General features: G+C 35.8%; 1 pseudogene; it reads right to left on the reverse strand.

Annotated features, from left to right (window-relative positions):
* Positions 1-6,527: 6,527 nt before the first annotated feature.
* Positions 6,528-7,908, reverse strand: LOC120152486 (annotated as a pseudogene).
* Positions 7,909-20,088: the final 12,180 nt, after the last annotated feature.

The following is a 20,088-nucleotide window of genomic DNA, read 5'->3' on the forward strand; positions in this document are numbered from 1 at the left end:
ACGAGGGGTGGAATTTAGAAAGGTCCCCCACCTCACTATTACTACTATGCTTTACATTTCCTTGTATTTTTCTTCATTATTTTAATACGCAGCACTAAAACATTTGCATACTTTGTGTGTGTGTGTGTGTATATATATATATATACCCCACCTGATTATCCACTGGAACATACGATTATCAACAGTTTAAGATGATTAGATGGTCTTGCTTTATACGAGATCAGGGTCCACTCGGTGTTTGAAAAATAGAGAGGGAAAACTGGCTTCTATGGTAAGTAGCTGGCCAGCAAGAGGAATCCATCTTTATAAACAAAATTTTCATAAAATAGATGTTTCTATGTACCGGATTACCTTAATCAATTCCATTAAAGGGCTTTTATCTTTGGTACTTAATGATCATCTCAACCTACTGTTAACTGATACCATATGTTCATATATGTTTTCTCACTCTATCAACTTGATTATAGAATTGTATTTATATCATGTTATATATTGACTTAAATTATAATTTAAAATTAAATTTAATTTTATTATAATTTTATTGGTTGAATATTACTTAATGATTAAGTTTATTCAATTAAGAATTCTTAATGATTCTTGGTGTCTTTAGAATTATAAAAAGTTATTATTTTGGAGAGAACATTACTTTTGTACTCTTTGTAATTTAGCTTTTATGTTAAAAGATAGTTTTATAGATATATTAGGGGAATGATTTGGGATATTCTAAGTTTTAATATAAATATCATATTTTAGGATATATAATACATTATGAATTTGTACATTTCGTGATTTCAGCGTTTATAATAAATTATTATTTTTCTTATCGATAAAGATTGACAATGTCATACCGAGTTAAATCTAATTTTTGTATGTGTTTTATTTTTGTTAATATGTATTTGGTTATTTTTCCATCGACAAATTCTTTAACATAGTTGATATATGAATATAAGATATGATCTTTTATTTTTATTTTTTTTGGAATAAATCAATTAATTTTTTATCTCAGAAAAGTAACAGCGGCTACTACAAAACAACCAAAACCAAGCCATGCCCAACCAAGGCCACATCCACACTAAAACCTCCAATCCATACAATGCAATTTGACGCGAACTATATCTTTAATATGATCAACTATAATATGAACAGAGCGAGCAGTCCACTATCATTATAATAAACCTGAAAATTTTAAAAATATTTAATAATTATAATAAACATAAGCATACCTCATAATCAAATCCACTATCATTGTAAAATTCAAGGGGGGAAAAAAAGATGGCTACCCATGGGAAACAAGAAAGGAATATGTTTAGCCTTTTTCATCTTTAAACTACGTTTGAGTCTGACAGGGAAATGCTTTAATCTTCACGTATGTGAGTCTAGGAAGTGTGAAGGATGGGAAGAAAGAAAGAAAACTGAGTCCTACTCGGCCTGCAAGAAGTGGTCGGAAATCGACCTGACCTTTCCAGTTGTGATGTTAATTGCGTTTTAAGTACTTGACAGACAGCTACAATAGATTTTGTTCGCACGAGAGAATCTTCAATGACAGACTCTGGTCGAGGTCTGAGTCCACTCGTTTGACTGAATTCCAGCCCTTTCCCTTCTCTTTTTCCAAAATATTGAAAATAGGCACATATAACTTTTGATGACAAATGGGACATACTTTTATTATTTTAAGGGTTATTTTTTTTAAAAAAAATCAATGAAAATCTTTCCCAATTATAGCTGAAAGATGGATACCCATTATTCCAAATTAATTGTGGAGATGATTTATAAAATTTCTTTTTAAATTTAAATATCATCAATATCATTAGAAAATTTAAATTTTTAAAATATTTTGATAAAAATAATTTGGTATAATCGATGGTTGGTAGTTTATTTCTTCTAATTTGGACGAAGAGTCGTAATCGAATATTGGTCAATATTTTCCTTTGTGAGAGAGTTAATGTAAAGGAAAATACAGATGATGTAGATGAAGTTACAAGAGTCCTCGAGATGCAATAATCGAAAGAGTATAGAACTCTAGGATGGTGGTCATATTATTTTCAAAGGACGTCTTCGGCATTACAACATAATATATAAATAGTTTTAAGCCTCAATACACTTTTAGGTGCATAAACTATATTTAAAATTGATTTTATGTGTTTAAAAAAAATTTGTTAAAAATAAGCGACTAATATTTTTTCCCTTACTAATTTGCGGTCCATGGGGTTCAGGGTACTAATTTGCGGGCTAAAAACCCACATCTGCTTGTTAGACCAGGTGAAAGTGGCCCCAGGTATGGATGATCCATGAGGTCCATATCTTATAGGCAATCTTGAAGATCCTCCATGTCTTGAAGAGCTAAGACATAAATATCCTCAGCAGGGCCAACCTGTAGCTCTGAACTCAAATTACCTACACCAGTAACAGGGTTTACAACACCTGAGGAACCAGTAGGAATAAAGGACTTCTCAAGGGGTACATTTAGATTAACATTCATGTCTGCCCCTTTCTCATCACCAAGCTCAGAAGGAGTGATGTCTTTTCTTCTCCAAATATGAACCTCTTTCCTCACAGGAACCTTTTGAACCACAGCACATCTATTTGCCAAATGACCAAAAGATTTACAAGAAGAGCAAAATTTTGGCAGCCAAGGTACAACCACTTTAACCCTCGCAATAGTACCATCCTTCAAAACTACTTGAATCTCATCAGGGATCTCAAAACCAGCAGAAATTTCAATACATACTTTAGCATATTCTAACCTCTCCCTAGAAGTTGTGATAGAATCCATGTATAAAGGATTTCCCAAGACACTGGAAATGTAATTAAGTCTCATTTTAGTGTATAATTCTAGTGGAACATAATAAAGCTGGACCTAAACAGGCATGTGAGATAAGTCAAAATCAAGCTTCTGCATGCTTGGCTCCCACTTCCTCAGCACCATAGGTTTATTCTGGACATGCCATGGTCCATTTTCAATGACCCAATCCCTTAAGGAAGCATTTGGAAATGAAAAAACATAGAGGTTTGCACCAGCTAGACTAACCTTTATTGGAGAAAATTTCCCCCAAAGTGAGCCTATTATCCATTGCATCGAGTCAAAATTTGGTGCAGCACCAATAAATTGACCCACGATCGCAGTATTCCACTCAGCAATACCCTCCTCAATCACCGACAATGGTGGCTTAACAGTAACAGTGCCATCAAGAAACTCAGGAGGAAAGAAACCGAGAGATTGTTCTTCCGTCCCCAAAAAGAGTTTCCTCCAATCAAGCTTCGTAACCTTCGAATCTATGCAATTAAGCCAGTACACATCCAAAATCAGAAGACCCAGAGCACAATTAGAAGCAGAGAAGAAGATTCGGATACACATTAGACCTGCTAACATGCGCCTCGAGAGACCTCATATCCCCCTAATTGTTAATAATAATAAATTTATTTTTGTTTCAATCTATTAAAATTTAATTCTCTTATTTTATAAAAATTAAAAAGTTAATCTAGCTAGTAAAAACATAAACTTAGATTGTTGATTCTTTTACTAATTTAATTTGTTGCATATAAATGTCAAAAGAATAATTATGACACTTTTACTGTTGTAATTCGGTGCTAGAAAGTCCAAAATAAAAGTTTATAGAACTTGTCTAAAATACCCTCAAAGTAATAATGGTTGAAGGTAAGCATGCAGCATAATCTTAATTAATACATATAATTATCAATAATAATGTTTGCGAAGCACTTATGCTACAATGTTACTGGCTAATACTCTGAGAATTGTTTATTTACAAAGTTACTTTACCTCTTAACCTTAGTTAAATTTCATGATTAATAAGTTGAAAGTTACCTTCACAACATATATAACACGCTGTCATTCACTTTTGAGACAATGTAGATTACCTTTGCTTGCTTAAATCTTAATTTCCCAAGTCATGCGTCAGAGGTGACCGGTGGAAAAACAAGAGAATATCAACAGTAACTAAAGCATTATACTGCGTTAACCCTTAATAATTTAGAGGAAATACTTGTAATTATAAGAATGAAGAAGAAGAAGAAAGAGACTACAATCGATCATCAAATGTGATGGCCTAAGCAAATTTACCTCTTGCAATTGGAATCTAGGTATTGCAATTTGGGTACATTAAAATATATACTTAGCTAACCAATAACGAGTTGATGTAATGGGACGAGACATTAGATCTTTTAAATAAAGTCAGAGATTTAAATCTTAATGTTTGAGAATTGAGTAAATTGGGTAAAATTTTACTCTCATCTTTATAATACTCGATCTAGATTTGTCGATTAATAGATCAAATATCAATGATTATATTTTAAAAAAATATAGATACTTATGAGTAACTGAATGATGAACCCTTTTGATAACTTTTATATTGAGAAGTCGTATTCAGTTGAGCTTTATTCAACGAATCTTACTATTGCATTTTGGTTACATTCACAAAATCGAAGATTCATGAGGTTGTATAACTCAAGCCACTTTTGCTTTAGTTTGGCTGCCTATTTTTAGGTGAAGGTGCACCACTACTAACTGAACCGGGGTCACTCGATTGACTAGGAAGAGCCATGCATTGTTTGAATCCGCACCTATATTCACGTGCTAAACCCTAACCATAACAAAGATTTACAAACAAAACCCCTACTTGTTCCTTTGGAAAGACCCCCTTTGCTTTATCTGTGTTTAGCTTTTGCTTGAGCTTTGACGTATAAAGTAATTCTACCTTTATGTGTCACATTTAGAAGAGTAGTGGAGCTGTACATATTATCAGATATTTTATTTATACATTTCTTCTAAGGAGAGAGTAATAACCCGTGACACACGCATTAAAGATTGGCTCATGACGGGCCAAGACACAGATATTTTGGTGAAATCATAGCTGATTTTGTTTAAGGTACCCACCCCCAACATGATTAGATAGGTTCATCATGTATAAACTTTACAAATTGCGTGTGCCATATTCTAATTAATAAAGCAAGATCAATCCCATTAGTCGTTATGCCTTAGATTTGCATTTTACTTTCCTACATCTTTTGACCGAAATACAAAATTGATAAATGATAGAACATGAGCCGAAATCAAAAGATGAAATAATTAAACAATTTCACCGGAAAAAAAGTGTTGTTTTGATCCCCAGGAAGATATGGTGGCAATGCCGAAACTTTAAATGTATCTTCTCATCAAAAACCTATCTTTGGGGTCACTTTTGGATGATCTTTCTTTTGTCAATGCGGCTAGCTATCTCCTTCGTGGGTTGTTTTTTGGGGGGGTTCCCACTTTGCGCATCCACGTTCATGGAAATAACAAATTCATGGACATCCATTACCATTTTCTTTTTGAGTGTGGACTAAGGGAAAGAAAGGGTCCAAGGGACCCCTTTAATGGGGCAGTATACCCACCCATCAGTAGACCAAATAAAGCCCTCGAAGGTCAATTCGAGCAGTTACAATGCTCAATCGCTCATGTTATTTGAGAAGATGGCAATGTAATCTTTAGGTAGACGATGGGATTGTAGGTTTTTAATAAGTATTAAAAAGTTTTGCTTAAATCACATTCATGAGCTGAATATTGCTCTCTATATTCTCTTCGTGAGGGGTTCCTTTCGATTATCCCCTTCATTCTTATCTCATTTTTACAGAAATTACCTCTAAATCTCATAGTATCAATTAATATTCATCCTATTTGAACTAATCAAGTGGTATTAATAGTTAAAGTGTTATTCTTCTTTAAATTTTTAAGTTCGACCAGTTGCGTCCGCAAGGTGTATGTCCATTATCAATGGTTAAGGAAAATTCTGAACAAATATTATCTTATAATCACCTCACACTATTAAAAAATTATCATATTTTGCATTCCAAAATTGTCAACCGTGTCAAAATCATATACACAAATATAACATGCATACTAAATGACGCCATACTTATATATAGTTTATTAAAATGTGTATAGTATGAACAACGAGTTGCTCTAATGAGATAAGGCACTAGATTATTTAAACAAATTCAGGGGTTCGAATCCCGGCGTTTGAGAATAAAGCAAACTGGGTTATGAGGGTTGTCCTTGCCTCTACGGTACTTGATATAGATTAGTCGGTCAATAGATCGGATATCAGTGATGAATTAAAAAAAAATGTGTATATTATGATTACTTCATCTACTAGTTTATGCTAAGTTTCTTATGTATTGAATTATACATAAATGAAGAAAAAAACGACAATCAATTGTGAAATTACACTGCCTGATACAAAAGAATGTGTGTCGCTATAATTTTTATTCTCCAATTAACGGACAAATACGACAATCACCATGTTAACAAATTACAACACAGACTAATAGGGGGTTGGGGGGAACAACGGTTTTGTAAAACAATTCTCTAAATAATTCTAAAAGCAAGTCCACCAGTTCATATACAGTATCTAATTTGACTTTGAATCACTACCTTTTGGGCCAAGAAACAATTTTTTTTCATCGTCCTTTTTCATTCATCTTCCGTGTCAAGTGATGCGAATGAAAATGGCTGAAATTTGTAACCTTCTCCTTCATAGAACGTACCCTGAAACTCGACCCCGTGAAGCCTCAACGCGTGTAAGAATGCGCTGAGAGTTTCCATCACTAACAACACACCAACTGTTGCGCATATAAATACAAATAGACCATTGATAAGGATGATGATATTGTTGAATCTGCGCAAATCAGATGGAAGTAATTAGTATTTTTGTTTCAATTCAAAATACTTACTAATTTGAGAGAGAATAAACTACTTACCCCCAGACCAAAAGTAAAACCTTGTCATAGAATACACTTGACGACTCTGAATGGGCTAGGCTGTGAAATGTAAAATCAAACCAATCAGATGCATTCAAGGGTAAGGTAAAACACTGAATCGGTCCAATTCGAAAAAATCAAAAACCTAAACTGACAATCAACTGACTTTTGATTATTACCAAAATAACCAAAACGATTCGAAGTCAGTTATTTGGTTATAACCAAATAGCATTTGTTAAAGCGGTTAAATTGGTTTTAACTGACTTTTGCCCAGCACGTAGTCAAAAGGCCTTCATTTGCAAGGAAAGGAAATCAAGATTTCAAGTTGTTACAACCTACCTAAGAGCCCATAACCGCAGATATGACGCTGTATTTGACACTGCTCCAAGCACAAATTCAATTGTGTATAAGTTGGTGAACAAAGATTTCACTGCTCGTGGCTACTGGAACCATGATGCAGTTCCATTTCATCGGAATCATCGAAGCTAGTGTCCAATAGTGCATAGGATTGACCACGGTGCCTCTACATCAATAAGAAATGATATTGTAAAGAATTTGATAGAAGAAACCGAAAAGCCATTAATTTTAAAGGCATAGGCTAACTACGAAAGGTGAGGGAAAAGAAGTGTTGTCCACATACTTCATCATGTTGCTTCTTTAAAAGAAAAGGCTTTGGAAATAACATCCATGGTACAGAAACTAGAGCCGCTAGCAGTAATAAAATCTGTCAAGAAATATAAGAAAAAAATCCCTAAAATCCGACGTCAAATAGCACAAGAAAAAGCATTCACACGGTTTTGAGTACGTGAATTAAACCTGGAGAAAGTTCTGACCGAAGAAAAGCTGGTTTTCACCAAGATCATCTGTAGGACTCAAGAACATATATATAATCACGTGATAAAGATCAGCTTGAGAGCCAGTGCACCATTTCACAACTATCAGGAGAGACAAGTAGCAGAACAGACTGTTCAGAAATATCATTTGGGGAAAAATTGGTGCCTAAATGGTTTCATTGCGTAAACAAGTTTGTCCAAATCACTATATTTTTGTTAAGGCAACCAACAAAAGCACATTTTCGAAGAAAACCAACACAAACAAACTTTGCTTGTTTTCCCAGGGCACACCAAGCCACAAGTATGTTCCTCGCAAGTAATTATAAAAGTGAGGTTTGATGGCACTTTAGCGATAATCATTACAATGTTACCCTCTTTTTCAGTTTCATTTTTTTCTTTGGTTGAACTTCTTACCAGTTAAATAGAGATACACATTTTATCAAGTATTCTACAACATGAATCGTTGTGGCTTACCAAATGTTAAGTTCATTTCCATAAACTTTAGGATTGAAGTAGCTCAAAATGATTCCAAGATTCATCTGAGCTACTCCAAGCAAAATTGACATCTTCATCTTCATTGAGTTAAGAAATGGTAGTTCACTCGAGTACCTTGCCATTTAGGATCCACACTGTCGCAACCGTCTTTCGGTTGGGTCCCGGAATTGGGCTTCGACTTAGGAAAATGTGGATTGGAGTCGCCACCGACCACTTTAAAACGAATTTAGGTGGGTCGGACACCATTTTACCTGATCTACGTTGTACCAGAAACGTGTCGAGTTCGGGAGTCGGTTACGGTCAAGGAAGGATTAACACCCTTGAACCGCCCTTTCGGTACCACATAATTTTCAGTTGTCTTAAATTAAGAAAATTGTAATTTTAAATAAAAATATAAAATTTGATCTGATTACTTACCTTAGATTGATTTGAAAATATCCTTAAAAAATCGAGAAATGTGTTAGATAAACAAGGAAATAAAACAAATAAGATAAAGAGAATAAAATAAAAGGAATAAAATAAAATAAATAAATAAGATAAGGAAAAAAAATAGTAAAGTAATAATTATATATAGTAATATTTGAAAAAGGAAATATATATATATATACATCAAAGTATTAATAAAAAAAATAAGCTATATATATATATACAACAAATATTTAAAAATAGAAAAGATACCCTCTCACTTCACCGAAAGTGGGGGGCTTTAGTCATAAATAAGACAAAAAGAGGAAAGTGGGAGAGACTTTAGTTAGAAATAAAACAAAAAAATGACCCTCTAAGTTAGTAGTATATAATATAGTGTTTAATAATAATAATGATAAAGACACAAGATTTTTTAAAAAATAATATAATAATGAATAAAAAATGAAAATAATAAAAAATAATATATATATAAAGTTATAAGATATATTACGTAAATAAAGAAATAATCAAATAAAAATAATTAAGAATATATATATATTAATAATAGGTATATAATAAACTATTAAAAGTTATAAAAAAATATAAACTAGATAAAGATAATTACAATATATATAGTAATAATAGACTTATAAGTAAAATATTAAAGAAATATATATATATATATATAAAATATAGTAAAAAATCAAATGAAAATAATTTAAAATATATATATATATACGTATAATAATAACATGAATAATAAAAATAAATGAATAAAATATCCATATAATAAATAAAGGGACTAATAGAGATTTTTAAAAAGCTCTTCCCCTCCTTTAACTGAAAATCAAACCGGTTTTTCAAAATAAGCCTCGGGGAAGCGTAGATCTAAGAGAAAAGATCTCGGTTCCCTTGTGTTCATCGGCCCTTTCAAAGTAAAAACGGAAAAGAAGAAGTGAAACAAGTCACATGCAAGCGAGAATCGAAGCAATATATGTAAAAATACCTCTTTTATTTCTTGTTGAAAATTACAAGCGAATCTTTGGGGCTTATTGCATATTTGCTTTGGGTATTTTTGTGTGTGAGTAATCTCGTATGATAATCGTGTCCCCTGATGTGGTAATTACAAGGCTTATTTATAGTACTAAAAACCCTATTTTAGACTAGTATTTGAGTCCTAATCCAACTCTTCTTTTTTGGTTACATGAAGACTCCTCGGTTGGCAGGATAAAATCTAGTGTCTTCAGCTGCCCCTCTTTGCTCATTATCGTGTAACGAAAATGGAGAAAAGATTACAAGACACAAATTTTGTCCATATCGAATATCCCTGTCGTAGAGTTGAAATCATTGTGAGGTTGAGTCAAAATTGGAAAATTCTGAGCATGAAATCCTTCGTCGTGAAGTTGAAAACGAGCTCAAAGCTTTTGACAAGTGGCCTCTGAATCGTCTTCTGGCTCAAGATACTTCATCGTGAAGGTGGAACTTGACCAGAAGACTTTGGTGTTGTGATATTACAGATGACCCCTTCATCGTGAAGTTGAGTCAATCCGTTGGGGTATGATACCCTTCGTTGTGAAGTTGTATATGTATATGGCCCCTTCGTCGTGAAGTTGAGCATGAGAATTGGATATCCTTCGTCGTGAAGTTGAAATCCAAGTAGGTTGTATTGTTCCGAGTCCAATATCCTCCGTCGTGAAGTTGAAATTGGCTCTGGAACTGGAAAATTGTTTGTTGACAGCCAACCGCCCCTTCGCTGTGAAGTTGAGCTTATGCTGTCTTGAGTCTAATATCCTTCGATGTGAAGTTGAAATTGACCCTGAAATTGGGAAATTGTTTGTTGACAACCAGCCGTCCCTTCGTTGTGAAGTTGAACTTGTGTCGTCTCGAGTCCAATATCTTTCGCTGTGAAGTTGAAATTGGCTCTGAAATTGGGAAATTATTTGTTGACAACCAGCCGTCCCTTCGTTGTGAAGTTGAACTTGTGGTCTCGAGTCCAATATCCTTCGATGTGAAGTTAAAATTGACCCTAAAATTGGGAAATTATTTATTGACAACCAGCCGTCCCTTCGTTGTGAAGTTGAACTTGTGTCGTCTCGAGTCCAATATCCTTCGCTATCTCTGAAATTGGGAGATTGTTTGTTGACAACCAGCTGTCCCTTCGTTGTGAAGTTGAACTTGTGTTGTCTTGAGTCCAATATCCTTCACTGTGAAGTTGAAATTGACTCTGAAATTGGGAAATTGTTTGTTGACAACTAGCCGTCCCTTGTTGTGAAGTTGAACTTGTGTTGTCCCGAGTCCAACATCCTTCGATGTGAAGTTGAAATTGGCTCTGAAATTGGGAAATTGTTTGTTGACAACCAGTCGTCCATTCGTTGTGAAGTTGAACTTGTGTTGTCTTGAGTCCAATATCCTTTACTGTGAAGTTGAAATGGACTCTAGCTAAAATCTGTCTGGAATCTTGAAGTTTCGATCCCTGGTTTTGAATTCTTCAAATATTCAAATCTGATGTTTTTTATTCTTGATCTGAGAAATACTTCTCGACCAAATCAAGTATGTGCATGAGCCTTGATCGGCTTCGAGTACCTGTACTTTTCAATGAATCTTTGTATAGTAATATACGAATATCTTTTGCATAAGTAAATAAATCATTAAGCTTAAGCTCAATCCAAGATGCTCAAAAGGAATTGGTCTAGAGAAGAATATTGTCTTTTATTCATGGGGAAAAAGAACAAATAATACATGACAAACATTCTAGAAGGTGAAGATATGACGAGGTGTAAATGAATGTCTTAGATTTCAATAATGTGGGCATTTCCGAGCTGAAAAGCCGTTAGGTGACCTTGAATACAACCTTTGTCAAAGGATCTTTGAAAATGCGACAACATTCAGGAGAGTGCAACCTTTCTCCGACTTGTTGAGTTTGTGGGAAATTCAGATGCCGGGGAGTTTCAACCGTCTGGATTCGTTGAATTATCCAAATCGCCCTTTTTGGTTTTCAATTTAGACCCATCCTTGGTTGCAAGACGCCCTTTGCGGGTTTTCATCTTGAACCCACCTTTTTGTTCTTTCTCTTTTTCTTTTGTTCTTTTTTCTCTTTTTCATTTTTTTAATTTAGGGCACCCTTTCGGGTTTTCACCCTAAACGTTTTTCCTTTTTTTTCTGACTTATGATGCCCTTTCAGGTTTTCATCCTAAGCGAAGTATTTCTTGACTGCATCTGAATTGATAGGATGTGGCAGGTCAGGTCCGTCCATTTCAGCCAGGACAAGTGCCCCCCGGAAAAGGCCTTTTTCACGACATAAGGTCCTTCCCAATTTGGCGTCCATTTTCCTCGGAAATCTTTCTGAACGGGCAAAATTCTCTTTAGCATCAGATCTCCTTCACGGAATATTCTCGGGCGTACCTTCTTGTCATGTGCTCGAATCATTCGTTTCTGATAGATTTGACCATGGTGAATGGATTTCAGTCTCTTTTCATCTATCAGATTAAGCTGATCGTATCTGGATTGCACCCATTCTGCGTCATCCAATTTAATTTCTGTTAAGACCCGTAATGACGGAATTTCTACTTCAATGGGCAGCATTGCTTCCATTCCATAAGCTAGTGAAAATGGAGTTACCCCAGTCGAGGTTCGTACTGAGGTTTGGTAAGCGAAAAAAGCGAAAGACAACTTCTCATGCCAGTCCTTGTAGGTTTCGGTAGTTTTTTCCACTATCTTTTTAATGTTTTTGTTTGCTGCTTCTACTGCACCGTTCATCTTTGGTCTGTAGGTAGTAGAATTGTGATGCTTTATGTTGAATTGCTCAAAACAGGCTTCATCATTCTATTGTTCAAGTTTGTAGCATTATAGGTAATGATTCTTTAGGTAAACCATACCGATATATGATCTCTTTTTTCAAAAGCTTACAAATAACGGATTGAGTGACACTTACATAGGAAGTAACCTCTACCCACTTAGTGAAATAATCGATAGCTACAAGGATGAAACGATGACAATTCGAAGCCTTTGGATGGATTTGCCCAATTACATCTATGCCCCACATAGAGAAAGGCCATGGTGACGTCATAACATGAAGCGGATGAGGCGGGACATTTATTTTATCACCGTAAATCTGACATTTATGACATTTTCTAGCATAGTTGATGCAATCACTTTCCAGTGTGGACCAGAAATATCCGCATCTCATTATCTGTCTCGATGTCATATGTCCATTTGCATGTGCTCCACAAACTCCGTCATGTACTTCTTCCACTATCAATTTTGCCTCTTCAGCATCGACGCACCTTAACAGAACTTGATTATGGCTTTTCTTGTACAAGACCTCTCCGTCAAGGATGTATCCAGCTGCCATCCTTCTAATGGTTCTTTTATCGGTTTTAGTGGCTTCCTCTGGATAGCTTCGATGCTTGATATACTGCAAAATGTCGTAGTACCAAGGCTTAGTGTTTATTACTTCTTCAATCTGGTAGTAATAAGTCGGGTACTCATACGACTGCATGTCAATTGGCATCATTTCAGACTCCCCGTTAACTTTGAATGCGGCTGCCAAGGTAGCCAAAGCATCAGCCATTTGATTCTCTTCCCTTGGCACATAGTGGAAAGTGACTTCATCGAACTCTTCGAGCAGATCCAGTATTAGCTTCCGGTATTCCATCAGTTTTGTATCTTTGGTTTCCCATTCTCCACGGAGCTGATAGATTACTAATGTTGAATCTCCGTATATCCGCAAGGTCTTTACATTTTGCCCCAATGCAACTCGAATTCCCAAAACACAGGCCTCATACTCTACGATGTTATTGGTACAATCGAAGTTCAGTCTGCTGGTAAATGGGTAGTGACTCCCTTCTAGAGAGATCAGTATTGCCCCGATGCCATGTCCTAATGCATTGGATGCCCCATCGAAGTACATTCTCCAGGAACTATCTGTTGAAGTACCTGTTTCTTCTAAGGATAAAGCCATCAAGTCTTCGTCTGGGAAATCAAAGTCTAATGGCTCATAACTCTCATCGGTTATGCTTGCTAAGAAATCCGATATGTCACTTCCTTTTATGGCTTTCTGGCTCACGTACTTAATGTCGAATTCAGATAAAAGCATCTACCATCGGGCTAACCTTCCAGATAGAGCAGGTACACCCATCATGTATTTTAAAGGATCTAACTTGGAAATCAACCACGTGGTGTGATACATCATGTATTGTCTAAGTCTTTTTGTAGCCCAGATTAGAGCACAACAAACCTTCTCGATAGGAGGATATCTGACCTCACAATCGGTGAACTTCTTGCTCAGATAGTAGATGTCTCTTTCCTTTCTTCCTGATTTGTCATGTTGGCCCAAGACACACCCCATTGAGTTCTCGAATATGGATAGATACAAGAACAGAGGTTTGCCTGGGATGGCGGACATTAAGATAGGAGTATTAGATAAGTACTCTTTCACATTCTCGAATGCAATCTGACAGTTTTCATCCCATGCTCCAGGGTTGTTCTTTCGGAGGAGGTGAAAAATTGGATCACACTTATCGGTTAATTGAGATATGAACCGAGCTATGTAATTCAATCTGCCCAGAAAATCGCGGACCTCTTTTTGTGTTTGAGGTGGAGGTAGATTCTGGATAGCCTTAACTTTGTCAGGATCAACCTCAATGTCTTTTCTGCTGACCACGAAGCCTAATAGTTTCCCGGATGTCACCCCGAAAGTACACTTGCTAGGGTTCAGTCGAAGCTGGAACTTTCTGAATCTCTGGAAGAGCTTTCTCAAATGCTCGACGTGTTGATTCTCGGTCTGTGCCTTAATAATCATGTCGTCGATATAAACCTCAATTTTTTTATGCATTATGTCATGGAACAGGGTCATCATAGCTCTCTGATATGTTGCCCCAGCATTCTTTAATCCGAAAGGCATCACTTTGTAACATAAAGTTCCCCACATTATGACAAAAGTGGTCTTCTCCATGTCTTCAGGATACATCTTGATCTAATTGTACCCCAAAAATCCATCCATGAATGAGAAGTAGTTGTTCCCGACTTTATTGTCCACCAGAGTGTCTATGTGTGGTAGAGGAAAGTTGTCCTTGGGACTTTCTTGTTAAGGTCCTGGTAATCGACACACATGCGTACTTTCCCATCCTTCTTTGGCACAGGCACTATGTTGGCTACCCACTCTGGGTATTTGCCCACTTGAAGAAAACCGGCATCAAATTGTTTCTTGACTTCTTCTTTGATCTTAAGGAGTATTTTTTGTCACATTCTTCTCAGTTTCTATTGCACTAGTTTGCATTCTGGTTTGATAGGCAGTTTGTGGACTACTATATCTGTATCTAACCCCGGCATGTCTTGATATGACCAGGCAAACACCTCTCTGTATTCCCGAAGTAAATCTATCAGGCTTCGTCTTGCTTCAGTCGAAAGAGTTATACCGATTTTAACCTCTTTTCGATCCTCCTTGGTGCCCAGATTCAAGATTTCGATTGTTTCTTTATGGGGCAATATTTGTTTATCTTCTCTTTCTACCATTCTCAACAATTTGGTAGGCAAGTTACATTCCTCTTCAGTGTCGTGTTCATCAAATTCTCCGAGACAAATAGCTGATTCAAAATCCACCTCCGAATCAGGGTCATTAGTGCCTATATTATCGTTATCTGGGGATCTGGAAGAAGGGAAAATGTGCATGTGTGAGAGGAAAATATCCACACGAAATAATCAAGAATTAAATTCGAGGGAAAATGGAAATGAAGTTTCGAAATGAAGAAGATAGACAATGAATTCAAAATGAAATAAAGGAAAATTTGTTTGCCATGGGAAAAGAAAAATGCATCTTTTATTGAACTTAAACATAATGTTTATTAACCCTTACAAAAGATCACCTATTGCCCCGGGTATAGACAAATAGGGATAGTTTGAATATTACTCTGAAAGACTCTTGTAAACCACAGGTAGTTCTTCGACCGACCAACGACTAGGCACGAACCCAAGTGGCAGAGGGCATATCCCAGATCTAACGACGTCGTCAGCGTTTCCAGTGATTACAGCATTGACACTCAGATCTTCCAAATCTGTTTCTAAATCTGACAAGATGGTCTCAAATACATAACCACCTAACTTGAATATGTGACAAAGAGGTGGGAATGTCATGGGCTCCCATTGAAGTTCATTTCCAGTCAGCCTTGCTAATCTCCTCTCCCGGTTCTTCTGAACTTCTTCTCTTCTGAAGGTAATTGGGCTGAAAGCCGAGCCCAAACCGGTCTGGCTTTGAAATATGAAGGATTGGATCAATCCTCTATTGTAGAAACTTCCCAAACCCTTTTTCAGTCTTGGCATCTCATCCCAATGTTTGCATGATCTCCATTCTGGTACACTTGGAAATCTGGGGTCCAGGAATTATTCTTCCTTCGGCTACAAAGGTGGCATTCACAAATTCTAAGGAGCGGAATGAACACTTCATCGCTTCCTCATCCACCTCGATGTATGGGGCCTCCGTGGTCACACTTGCCACAATATCTTCCTCAGCATTGATAATTACTAAGGCCCCGTTCGTTAATGACACCTCAATTTACACCTAAATAGTAGATGATGCTTTTCTTTTGATAGTAGAAGAACTTTCTTGTGGTCTGGGTAAAATTCCTGGTGAAATAACCACCTGTGGGGTTGGTGATGTGGTTTCCCCCTCGGAGGGACTTCCCCCTACTACACTAGCTTGCTACAAACCCGATAACTTGGCCACGATTTGGTCGACCAAGGACTCCTGGTTTTTCTTGATGGACTCCAGGGTGCTCTGTCTGTTTTGAGCCATCTTATCTTCTAGTTTTTTATAGTCTTGTCATGTTCTCCTCGAGTTTTTTCATTCTGGCCTCCATTTGTCTCTTCTTTGCTCGAGTATTGTGCGGGTGATGCGTATTTAATGATTGCGGTGGTAAACTTGGTGTTTCCTCTTTCTCTTGTAAAAACATGGAAAATATGAAAATAAAAATGCAAAGTATGTAATGCGTGATGTATGTAATTTATAGGCATTGATCCAGAAAAGTGTCCATTATTATAAATAATCCTTATTCAGGCAAAAATGTTTTATCTTGTAAGAGACATAAAAACAATCAAAGGTATGTTTGGACTAAATCTTCTAGACATCCATCCGAGATACTTTCTTCCATGACTCGGCTACTTCTTTGATCATCTTCTTATAACTGTCACCGTGATACATAAACTCTGATGTAGATAATCCATATGTTGCTGGGACAAACTGACGTGTCCCATACTGTCTAAGTGCCAACAACGGAGCATACCCAACTGCACCCCAAAGTCCAAATAGGGTCATAGTGTCAGAATTCCCACACTTGAAAAGAACATCACTGAGGAACAACCAGGGGGCTCTCCAGGTAATATCCCGGTCCTGAAGATGCGTGAAGACCTTCATCCATTTTTCCTTTGTAGCACATTCATGCTATTTCATAGTGATGAACTCTTCCAAATGTGAATAGGTGGTGCTAAATAGGTGGTAAGCAACCCCGTTAGTCTTCCAGAAGTGGCTGTGAATCCAGACTTGAAGGAACTGAACACACCCAATGAACCTTCCTCCACCAGTTCTTCTGCAATGATTAAGAGAATGAAAGGTCTCGGCTAAGATGGTTGGTGCTGGGTTGACTCGCTTTGGAAGTTATTCAAATAGTTCCACCATGACTGCGTCGATGCACCCCAAGGTCTTCGGAAAGATAATCAAATCGTACAAACCCAATGCAAAAAGATCTATAGTCTTCCATTCATCAGGGTGGTTCTTCATTAGTTGCTTTATGTGGATCCATTCGATTCCTTCCCCCACTACCTTTGTTTCGGAATCTATCAGTCACCCACTTTTCATCAACTCCTGCAATCTTGGCCAGTCCGTTCTTGAAAGACTGACTCTTGATGTGTTTGATATATGCCCTCTCTAGTCTGATGCTTTCACAGTGCAGTAATGTAGTATACTCTTCGATGGTGGGCACCATGTCCTCCCGGTTAAAAGTGAAGCAACTGTATCACGGGTTCCAGAATTAAATCAATGCCTGATTAAGGGCTAATCGGTCTTAACATGAAGAAAAAGTGCAATGTCACCATACCGCTGACTGAACTTCTGTTTCCGATCATTCTTCCAACTGTCCCAAATGTCTCGAAGTTCTTGCACATTGTTTTGTTTTAGGCTGAAAGAGGCGTAGTTAACCAGCTCTGACACATAGTTTCCGTAAAGACTGTCTCCCTCTTCCTTCTGAGTCTTCTAGGACCATAGTCGTACCTCGGGGTTTTTAATCTCTTATATTACAACACCTTTTTCCATTAATTCAGATTATTTTGTGTGTAATAAATGCTTTTTAAGGATCAATAGCCTCTTGTTATGATGCAAATGCTAAAAAATAAACACAAAGGTAAAAAAGGTTAGTAAAATAAAAATAAATAAATAAATGACGAAAGAAAAAAAACAAAAAGATATGTTTCAGAATGTGGTTTCGGGGTAGGCTCTAATTCTCCATAGTCTTCCAGTTTAGGTTCTAAAAAACGGTACCCGAGTTCTCCTTACCGGTGCCCCCTTGGGCTTGCCAGACCCTTAGTTCTAAACTCATCACAGGTTTGTGTGGACTAAGTTAAACTCGAGATGACACATTCCCTTATGACTATGCGGAGAATAAATTCACACGAAGACACGAGGTATATGAATCCCGAAGGCTACTTACTAGGCATATGCAGTGAATAAATTCACACGAATACGTCGCTTTCACCCCACTTAAAACGGGTTCGGAGCTCGAGTATAGAGCCTTTAGATGAAAAAAAAAGTTCTGGAAGCTGTAATCATTAGAAAACGGTCAGTCAACTATTTACTCGAATAAATATAACCAAAAGTAAGCAATAAGGATCGAAATGTTACCTTGAAATTTAAACTTAACCTTTTCATTAAAAAGACAACTGAGAATTACCTTAGCCTGACTCGCTTATTTGTCCCCAGCGGAGTTGCCAAGCTGTCGCAACAGTCTTTCGGTTGGGCCCCAGAATTGGGCTTCGACTTAGGAAAATTTGGATTGGAGTCGCCACCGACCACTTTAAAACGAATTTAGGTGGGTCGGACACCATTTTACCTGATCTGCGTTGTACCAGAAACGTGTCAAGTTCGGGAGTCGGCTACGGTCAAGGAAGGATTAGCACCCTTGAACCGCCCTTTCGGTACCACATAATTTTCAGTTGTCTTAAATTAAAAAAAATTGTAATTTTAAATAAAAAGGTAAAATTTGATCCTGATTACTTACCTTAGATTGATTTGAAAATATCCTTAAAAATCGAGAAATGTGTTAGATAAACAAGGTAAAGAAAACAAATAAGATAAAGAGAATAAAATAAAAGGAAAAATAAAAATAAATAAATAAGATAAGGAAAAAAATAGTAAAGTAATAATTATATATAGTAATATTTGAAAAAGGAAAAAAATTATATATATATATATATATACATCAAAGTATTAATAAAATAAATAAGCTATATATATATACAAAAAATATTTAAAAATAGAAAAGCTACCCTCTCACTTCACCGAAAGTGGGGGGTTTTAGTCAGAAATAAGACAAAAAGAGGAAAGTGGGAGAGACTTTAGTTAGAAATAAAACAAAAAAATTGGCCCTCTAAGTTAGTAGTATATAATATAATGTTTAATAATAATAATGATAAAGACACAAGATTTTTTTTTTAAAATAATATAATAATGAATAAAAAAATGAAAATAATAAAAAATAATATATATATATATATATATATATAGTTATAAGATATATTACGTAATAAAGAAATAATAAAATAAAAATAATTAAGAATATATATATATATATATATATATATATATATATATATATATATATAGGTATATAAATAAACTATTAAAAGTATAAAAAAATATATAACTAGATAAAGATAATTACAATATATATAGTAATAATAGACTTATAAGTAAAATATTAAAGAAATATATATATATATATAATAAAATATAGTAAAAAAATCAAATGAAAATAATTTAAAATATATATATACGTATAATAATAACATGAATAATAAAAATAAATGAATAAAATATCCATATAATAAATAAAGGGACTAATATAGATTTGTAAAAAGCTCTTCCCCTCCTTTAACCGAAAATCAAATCGGTTTTTCAAAATAAGCCTCGGGGAAGCGTAGATCTAAGAGAAAAGATCTCGGTTCCCTTGTGTTCATCGGCCCTTTCAAAGTAAAAACGGAAAAGAATAAGTGAAACAAACCACATGCAAACGAGAATCGAAGCAATATAGGTAAAAATACCTCTTTTATTTCTCTGTTGAAAATTACAAGCGAATCTTTGGGGCTTATTGCATATTTGCTTTGGGTATTTTTGTGTGTGCGTAATCCCGTATGATAATCGTGTCCCCTAGTGTGGTAATTACAAGGCTTATTTATAGTACTAAACACCCTATTTTAGACTAGTATTTGAGTCCTAATCCAACTCTATTTTAGACTAGTATTTGAGTCCTAATCCAACTCTTATTTTTCGATTACATGAAGACTCATCGGTTGGCAGGACAAAATTTGGTGTCTTCACACACCAAAAGGATAAGTGGCA

This window comes from Hibiscus syriacus, unplaced genomic scaffold (genome assembly GCF_006381635.1).
Source record: "Hibiscus syriacus cultivar Baekdansim isolate YM2019G1 unplaced genomic scaffold, ASM638163v2 tig00002840_pilon, whole genome shotgun sequence".
Lineage (NCBI taxonomy): Eukaryota > Viridiplantae > Streptophyta > Magnoliopsida > Malvales > Malvaceae > Hibiscus > Hibiscus syriacus.